At 40.2% G+C, this 9,172-nt stretch overlaps 1 pseudogene; it reads left to right on the top strand.

Moving 5' to 3' along the window:
• Positions 1-1,023: 1,023 nt before the first annotated feature.
• Positions 1,024-1,876, top strand: LOC148665616 (uncharacterized; annotated as a pseudogene).
• Positions 1,877-9,172: the final 7,296 nt, after the last annotated feature.

Below are 9,172 nucleotides of genomic sequence, written 5' to 3'. Positions count from 1 at the left end.
AGAAGTCACCATTAAAGGTGCTATATAAAATAAAGTTAATTATTATTATTATTATTATTATTATTATTATTATTATTATTGTTGTTGTTGTTATTATTATTATTATTATTATTATTATTATTATTATTATTATTATTATAAAGGTCTTGGTTTCCTGTCCTGTGTTTTTTAGGATCAGAGTCTAGTGATTTCCCTGATGCTGGGGAATGGGCTTCTCTTGAACAGCAGCAGAGTGAGGAGGAGTGGGGCTCCAGTCTGATGCAGGAGACAGAGCTCACTGCTGCAGAAGGGAAAGAGACACTCAGTGAGAAGCACACTGACAGCAGACAGAGTGTCAAGGATCTGGACTCTGTGCCCATGATGAAGACAGAGCCTGAGAGTGAGACATCTGGGCTCTTAGTATGTGATGATTTTACAGAGAAGATTAACAATCTGAACACAAACAACATTACACAAGGTTGTAATGAACTGGGCTGTGTCACTGTACAAGAGCACAGTGAAGAACAGGATGTTTTAAATCTTCCAGAGCAAGACATGGAGCCCAAGTTGATTGACACTGCAGAGCAGCAGACTGATGTCCCTGGTGAAGAGAATAGTACTGAGTTACAGCACCCAGAGGAGAGTTAGTACAGGGAGGAACAACGGCACCTCCAACAGGGCTTGATAATAATTAGGCCTTGTTCTGTTCAAGTGGAGAGATTGTCATTGCAGAGTCTAAAACAATTATACGATCCCTTAGTATCCGATGACTTTACACACAGGTTTAAAAATCTGGTTACTGAGAAAACTGTTGAAAGTTTTAATGAACTGGAGAGCATGTCTGTTCTTGGGCAAAGAGAGGAACAACTGAATGAGCTGGGCGGTTTTAGTCTCAGAGAGCTGGAGAAGGAGCCCCAGATGATTCACACTGCTGAACAGCACACTGAAGGACATGGTGGAGAAAACACAGCTCTGTTTCAGCACCCAGAGCAAGACCATTCCATGGAGCATTTGCAGAATAAGAGACTCCAGCACAATCAGAGGATGAGGAAGAATCACTTAAGGCCTTGCTCAGATAGAGTGGATAAACTGCCATTACGGCACAGACAGGAGCGGAGTTTCTGTCAGTCTAGCATTTCGAATCCCTACCAGCACCTTCACACAGGAGAGAGACCATTCAGCTGCAGTCAGTGTGTGAAGAGATTTAGTCGGTTAAGCCACTTAATAAACCACCAGCGCATTCATACAGGAGAGAGACCTTTCAGCTGCAGTCACTGTGGGAAGAGTTTTAGTCAGTTAAGCTACTTAAAAAATCACCAGCACATTCACACAGGAGAGAGACCTTTCAGCTGCAGCCAGTGTAAGAAGAGTTTTAGTGATTCAAGTACTTTAAGAGTCCATCAGCGTATTCATACAGGAGAGAGACCATTCAGCTGCAGTAAGTGTGGGAAAAGTTTTAGTCAGTTATGTAACTTAAAAAGACACCGGCACATTCACACAGGAGAGAGATCATTCAGCTGCAGTAAGTGTGGGAAGAGTTTTAGTCAGTTATGCAACTTAAAAAGCCACCAGCACATTCACGTAGGAGACAGACCATTCAGCTGCAGTCAGTGTGGGAAGAGTTTTAGTCGGTTAAGCCACTTAAAAAGACACCAGCACATTCACACAGGAGACTGAACATTCAGCTGCAGTCAGTGTGGGAAGAGCTTTAGTCAGTCAAGTACCTTAAGAGCCCACCAGCGTATTCACACAGGAGAGTAACCATTAAGCTGCAATCAGTGTAGGAAGACTTTTAGTCAGTCAAATAACTTAAGAGCCCACCAGCGCACTCACACAGTCAGCGTGGGAATAGTTTTAGTGACTGAATCACCTGAAGAGCCCACATATTAAGATCACTTTATTGGCCATATAATTTTTTTTGTATTAGGAATTTATCTTTTCACAGGTTGCTCACCATGAGGCCCACAGATAGGGAGAGAAGCTTTGGGTCAGAGCACAGGGGGAACCATTTGTACAGCACCCCTGGAGCAGTTAGAGTTTGGGGGTTTGCTCAGGTATCCAACAGAGTAGGATTCCTCAGTAAGCTTCAGGATTTGAACTGGCACCCACAGGCCCAGATCCTTAGCCATATTGCCACCACACCACCCTTATTTGTACAGCAGAGAGATCTTTTAGCTGCAATCAGTGTGGGAAGTGTTTTAGTGACTCGTGTACCTTAATAGCCCACCAGCCCACTCACACTCACACTTCATTGTTCACCAGTGCAGTCACACAGGCAAGAGTTCATTCAGCTACAGTCAGTGTGGGAAGAGTTTTATCCAGTCAGGTGACTTAAAAACACACCAATTTAGTCACCAGTTTTTATTTTAATCATAGTCTTAGTCTTGTCAATTGAAATGTCTATTAGTTGAAGTAGGTAGCTGCGTCAGCATGTGACATCCGTAAAAGTTTCCACAGCTGACTTTTTGTGTTTTCTTTGTTCTTTTTTCAGAGGAATAAACCTTTACTTGTTCCTAAAATGTCTATTGGTCACTTTGTAGTCGGCCACTTTTGATTTAGTCTAGTCAGCTAAATGTTGACTATGATTACTCTTACTTATGGTTGATTAGAACAGAATTCTAGTCATGCAGTTGACTTTATGTGTATAATAAAATATAAGTCTAAATTGAATTCTTTATTCCTTTATAGTCTTGGAATGTTAAGTTTAGTCCTGTTTAATTTACAATTAAGACTGTTCTCATTGGATAGGCTTGTAATTGTGTAACAGCTTACCATGTTAAGCAAGAAATGTGTATAAAACAGATTAGGATTCTTAACTGTAACTCTTAAGAAAAAGAGACACATCTTTGTTGCACAGTCTAAATTTTATCAAACACAAGAAATATTTATGCAATAAAGGGTAAATAATAAGGGATTGGAGAAATTGTATGAATCTCTCTTGATAAGAAAATCTATTTTGGCACCATTACTAATAATTCCATATTTTTATGTTTTTTTTTTTTCAGTGCAGCTTTTTAATTTTTTTTAAACCAGACAGGACAAGCAATATATATATATACACTTTAACAGCCTCATAAACTAAGTGCAATTAAATATTATTTTCTGATGCCCTCATATGAATATGATTCATAGTTTCTGCATAGCCAGAACCTGTGTCATCACTACCTTAGTGAGCATCTTTGCTTTTTCTCAAATACAACATTCACTCCAAAAAGAAGATGAATTATAAAAGCCAACACATTTTCCAAAGCGTTTTATAATAGTGTCACCCTGGAGGCATGGGTTTGAATCTCACTCGTGAGGAAGAGCTTGCTCTATGGTCTTGGTATCATGCAAATGAGGTAAGGCACTATGATGTAGATAATGCGTTAACATATGACAAACACACAAAATTTCCCATTCCTTTCCTGTTATGTCCTTATCCTATCCTGTATGCTTAATAGGAGTTAAGTGACCTCCTGGTTTCTCGTATATATATATATCCTGACCACTACTGAACAGATACCCTGTTCAGTGTAGCTGATTCAAGATTCAAGAACTCACCCTTTTCGGCACTTTCTTTGTTCACTGGAGATTGTTAATTAATAAAGTTTTTTTGGGAAAAAACTTAAATTAATCAGACACATAGGTAGATTTTGATAAAAAGCATTTAGGAGTTGACAAGGTGCCCCTTTGAAATAGTTGTCAGAAAATGACAGAAAGGAATATTACATAAGCTTTCTCACACTGCATGAGAGATGGAATCTGATGGGAGAAAAGCTACCAGTCTTCTTGTTGGGGAATAAAACCCTGATCTCCCACGTGACAGGCGGGGATATTCACCACTATACGAACAAGGGGTGCTTGCTTGCTGCTTGGAGGCATTTCCTCTTATGGCTACTGCTGTTTCAGCTTATATTTTAATTTCTTCCAAAGAAGTGTAAGAAAACAGGTTTGCATCTGCACCATTCTCACTCCTCCTCTTCTATTATCACAGCTCCTCTTTGTGCACGACCAACACCTACGGAGTCGGTTCTTTCAGCTATACTAATGAGGTTTTCAAAGGCTGGAAGTAGGGCAGAAGACATGAGGATGCAAAGAGCGTTGTTATCTGCTTCCATCTGCGAAATGTCATTTGTCGACACTGAAGGACTTATTGCCAAGGTTTTGGGTCCAAGTGATTTAGCATTTCAAAAGTACCAGGAAAAAGGAAAGAGCACTTTATCTTTTTTTTTTGTGCCAGAACACAATGACATAAGAAGGTCACTATAATCAGTAAGATTCAAACCCACGTGGGAAGACCTCAATGGATTTCTAGTCCATTGCCTTGAGCGCTCTGCCACAACTACAGTAAGTGCTGCTACCGCCACACTTTTGCAATAAATCTAACATGGAGTGCGTGGCGGCATCGGAAACCTTTTTCAGAGTCCCTCTCTGTCTTAAAGAAAAATCTTTACAAAATACATGCTAGCAGACAGATACACCTCGGAGGATTTAAGGGGGGCTTGGTTGGAATGATAGTCTCCCCGTCTGGACATTAAAATGGAATTTTGTTAGAAAAAAATGGAGAAATGTGTACAAGGATTTTAAAAGCTGCACCACAGTTTGAATAACATTTATATTAATGTTACACGCAGGAATTGCCTTTGATTTACACGCTTCTTAATGCAATGAAAGACAAAATGACCAAAAAATGAAGTCATGCAGTTAAATATAATGTCGTTGCGTGTCAAAGCAGTATCATACTTTATTCTACCACCGCGGCACTGGGCGTATATGGAAACGATCACACGCTATGACTCATTTTTAAGCAGTCCCTACTGTTGTAAGGCACCATGAAGCATGCACCTCCATCAATATTTGCGCATCTATGAAAGGTAAACTCTGTATGGGAACTAATGCTATTAGACCAGCACCTCTGGAAGATCTTAAGAGTCTCTTAACACCACTTCCAGCAACAAGCCTTTTTTTTCCAGCAGGTCTTGCCCATCCAGGTACTGACCTTCGTAGCTTCAATGGGTTATCAGTTTTGGGTTGGAAGGTGGTGTAGCTGCTAACTGCAAAACTCAGTGCATTGTTCACCGAGTTTGCTGTGTTTTAAGAGGAGTGTATGAAGATGATAACGAAAGGAGGATACGCCCATTCCTCACGTGGAGCTCAGAGCAACGAACTGCGCCTCCAGCTCGCTGAGTCTTTTCTCATGTAACTGCGGAGCCCAGACACAGCGTCTTCAGCCAGTGTTGGAGATTCACAGTTCAGAAAACAGCTGTCTTGAGCAGAAACTGATCTTCCTGCTTTCGTTAAGGTTATTGGAAATGGCGGTTACTGTGGGGTATAGTGCTTGTATCTCTCTTCTCTGGCTAAACACTATCTACTGTAAAGTATAGAAATAGACAAAAAAGCTGAAATGCTTCAGTAAGGCTGAGCAGATAGGAAAGTTTAATAAAAATGTTCTGTAAATCAATTTGCCTATATTTTCGAGCTCTGATATAATCCTCTCTGCTCCTGCCGCTGTCACTGGGAGTGACTGCATTCCGTAGGGCTACAGGTTGATTTCACAATGTCACATTTAATGAAACGCAGGAGAAACAGCAAGGAAAACAATGTTTTAATAAGTCTTCATCTGGTTTTATATTTCGGTCTTTCACTTTTGAATGCATATGTAAATCTTTACTCGATTACAGGCAATCCAAACAGTTCTTAAGGCAGAAATTGAAGCCTCTTTGACTTTCCGCTAATCACATTGAAGTGTTCACGAAGCATTTCCCTGCCCATGATGGGCCCGCAAACCGGTTTCTCTGTTTTCCTCTACCTGTCATTTTCAGCGAGCACAAGACGGGGAGAAAAGGAGACTAGCTGTCAGGAATGGGGCTTGAACCCAGGCCTCTATTCAGAGACCAGAACACCCAAACAATGGAAGGATATGAAACCTTGAATCTGGCACCTTAGACCACTCAGCCATCCTGATGACCTATACAAGGTGGTGTGTTGAAAGCACCAGTAGTTCACTAAACTGAGCAATGCTTTGCTGGAGAAGCGCCAAGGTGCCTGTTGTTGACTAAACGGATCGCGGAAATCAAATATTCGGATCGATTCAGAGTGTGCTTTACAGCCTTTGTGTAATATTTTGATCTGCTAGGGAGCAGTTGTCTTCACAATCTGAATTATCGCAAATGGAGTGACGTCAGTGTAAAACAGCTTGCATTTTTGGGAACAGACATTGTATTGCGTATTTCTAATTGGTTTATTTTCCTGATAGTATTGTATTTCCTGATGCATTGTGATGCATAAAAGCCAGCTGCATAAAGCTCTGTTACGCGTCATTTATGACGGCTTTTCAAATAGCAGCCAGTGAAGGATCAAGACATACTCCTGGCTTCACACTCCGGACAACCAAGTCCTGCTTATTGTTGCTGAGGGTTGCGATCTGTTGCCCTGTAAAGTCGCCGTTAAGTATCAGAATGTGTTATGCATTAAACACAACCCACAAGGAAATAAAGATTGTAGAGGTATGTTTTAGGTGCTCAGCTACCACGGTGGGTAGAGCATGAAACTTTTAATCTCATGAGTTTGAGTCCAATTTTCTTGATCTCCTCTTGATCTCTCCAACCATGTAGTAGGATCGTGCAAGTAGGATGCGATAGCATACTGGAATCCCTAGTGCCTAATGACTTTTCATAATTCAACTTGCTTACAGCGTTGGGCTCTGTTCAAAAACTGCTGTGAAATCAAGAGCTGAGCAGGAGTCTGTGTAAATGGAGGCAGGTCTGCTCACGAGGAGGGAAACACTTCATCGTTTACTAATTGAAGACCACAATCTGCCAAAACACTTATGCTAATTAGTAACACTTTTGAAGTATGTATTATATTGTAAATACTCTTATTTGAAAAAGCTTAAATTCGCATACTGTTATTTGGACAGCGCAAACCAGTCTGACCTCCTACAACTTTCTGTGCCCGCTAAGCAGATCTTAAAGCAGCTGCAGCCAGAGTAGCCGTGATGGCAACACAGTGCTTGGAGTTCGGCTTTTCTTATTTCTTCTGCGGAACCACCAGTATCGGAATATACTGATCCGCATAAGTAGCGCTTTTGGTTTCTGATCGTTTTTATTGAGCGCTGCTCTAAACTTTATATTTGTTTGGGCTAGTTTTCTTTTTTCTTTCTTATTATTTATTGACGTGTTAATTATTAATTGCCTCAGTAGTTGCCTCGGTGATTTTTGGCTCTTCTCCCTTGCAGGGTAACGGCAAACCTCTTTAGAGAGGGAGTCACCCACGCACAGCTTTTCTTCATCAAGAGCGGAGACAGAAACAGACTTCAAACTGAAATGAATTACTTCTTGAGCGTTTATGACCATCTTTAAAAAGCTGAGAGAAGGTGAAAATGTCTTTGGAAAAGAGGAAATGTCTGCTAACAGTAATCAGAGCTCACACTCAGCTGCAGACAAGTGCTCCACCATAGTACAGTGTTGAGTACCCCTGCTTGTTGCGCGGGAGACCGGAGTACGTTTCTGTGACAGGGTGCTGGTTTAATTTTTTAACAACCTGACTTCACTTAAAAAGTGTGTACTGTTTACTAAGTTTTGGACTAGTTAGTGTGGTAGAATATGGAAATCGTCTCCAGCTCTGAGCTTAACTGCAACAAGAAGTCGTGCTGAACAAAGTCAGACCCCAGCTGAAATTGTGCTCAGTGTGGTGCTCAGGACTCAGGAGCATTGTTGTGGTTCTAATTAGCATGAACTGTAGGGGCTCTGAATCAGAACATTTCAATTTATCTGATCAGTAAATTAAAATGCAAGACACTTTAAAATAGGATTATTACTTTGTCTCTGTCCTGTTTGTATATAACCGAATGTCCCTCACGGTTTAAAAGATACCAGTAAGGACACATAACTCTTAATTCGGTACTCATTGCAAATATTCCAGAAACAAGCACGTCCGGCAGAAGGGGTTGAAGGTGAACATGTATCGTATTTTAATGGCTTCTATTTCCACTGACGACTGAGACAGATTCATGAGGAGATCCTTCACATGATTAAGTGAACACATCTCTATTTTGGTCTAATGTAGAGGTTACATTTGTGTCAGCAGTACTATAAATGTAAGTCTTATACACTTTGAGGGGCTGCATCTGTTGCGCTTCATCTAAGAGGACTGTTTTACTTTACCACACGGTTACATTCACCCACCCAATTTATTCTCAGAATACCCAATGGCTCAATAACCCTGTTTTCCCCTGGGAACCACCAGTGTACTGTCCCATCCCATTTGAAAATATAACAAATATATTCAATTAATATATTAAATTAACAAATATATTCAATGAACTGTGTAACACAGAACTGGAAAGGTGAACCCGGGATGGCTGAGCAATTGAGTAGATGAAACTGACGACCAGGATGGCTTAGTGGTCAATGTATTGGACTTAAGGTCCAAGAGACAAGTGTCCATGTGGGTTCAATCCCTGCTCCTATAACTTGCTTTTGAAGTGACAGAACACTTTGAAGATTTACACTCTATTAAAATATGGATTTACTAAATTTCAGTTCTCTTCGATCCCTGAGATAACTCAACTTTCACCATTGCATCCTGAAGGCTTAGCGTGCATTAGCTGTGATACAGGTTCTAATAAAGACAGAATGAAACTGTATCAATAATAAATGACATGTTTTAAATAAACATTTATTAATAAACATTTTTATTAATAAAAATGGTGTGACGGGAAAGCAAATTAAATATTATAATGATATCCCAAGCAACTGATGTGTGCCGGAGCCAAATGTCGTCCACTGTAGGCTTTGTAAATTGTTAAAAAATTGGAAGCAGGTGTGCCTGCATTAATAAAGCTCCATCGAGCGGTAAAAGAAACAGAACAACCAACCTAAATCCACTAGCAAGTTTCTGTAGCTGAAATAACAGGCAAAACTGCTCCAGGTGAGGCTTGAACTCACAACCTCGGCATGACTTTGTACTGCTGTATAAGTAATAATAATAATAATAATAATAATAAACTTTATTTTATATAGCGCCTTTAAAGGTGGCTTCTCAAAGCTCTTTACAGGATGATAATAACAATGAATAAGAAGACTACAACAATAAATAAGAAGATTTCACAAGATAGGACACAATTATAATTACAACAATACAACAATAACAATAGAGGAGACCGTGGAAGGTGGTATTAAGAAGAGCAGAGGGGTGAAGAATGGAACCA

The sequence above is a fragment of the Lepisosteus platostomus genome, chromosome 5 (genome assembly GCF_059453375.1).
Source record: "Lepisosteus platostomus isolate fLepPlt1 chromosome 5, fLepPlt1.hap1, whole genome shotgun sequence".
NCBI lineage: Eukaryota > Metazoa > Chordata > Actinopteri > Semionotiformes > Lepisosteidae > Lepisosteus > Lepisosteus platostomus.
The sequence above is the reverse complement of the archived record's forward strand: the minus strand, read 5'-3'. Positions and strand labels throughout refer to the sequence as shown.